At 38.5% G+C, this 395-nt stretch overlaps 1 non-coding gene across 1 annotated transcript; it reads right to left on the bottom strand.

The window, feature by feature from the left end:
• Positions 1 to 266: 266 nt before the first annotated feature.
• Positions 267 to 395, bottom strand: LOC116894983. The gene has a single exon (XR_004387174.1). It is a non-coding gene; the product is annotated as a small nucleolar RNA SNORA9 (small nucleolar RNA).

Below are 395 nucleotides of genomic sequence, written 5' to 3'. Positions count from 1 at the left end.
GGTGGCTGTATATATATGGGCCACATGTGGGGCAGGCTCTGAATGGATGTTCCTTCAGTCTCTGTTTTAATCTTTGCCTCAATATTCCCTGCCAAGGGTATTCTTGTTCCCCCTTTTATTATTTTTTTTTAAATTAAACAAGATTTTATTTAAAAAAAAAAGACTAGAAGGAACAGGTTTCCTCCAGTGGTAGAACTGATTTTTCCATAAAGGGCAAAATAAAAAAAAAAAGGAACAAGGAACAGGACCTACATTTTTTTCTGTAATATTGTCTGAAATTTCTATAACCTTGCTCTGGAGAGAGCAGGACAAGGCCTCAAACCACTTCAAAATTGTTCTGGCAAGCACTGTAGGAATGCACAGGGTCACTGCAGACCCAAGCATCCCCCTTTTAA

Source organism: Rattus rattus, chromosome 2 (genome assembly GCF_011064425.1).
Source record: "Rattus rattus isolate New Zealand chromosome 2, Rrattus_CSIRO_v1, whole genome shotgun sequence".
Taxonomy (NCBI): domain Eukaryota; kingdom Metazoa; phylum Chordata; class Mammalia; order Rodentia; family Muridae; genus Rattus; species Rattus rattus.
Note: the sequence above shows the minus strand (reverse complement) of the source record. Positions and strands in the feature narration are given on the sequence as shown.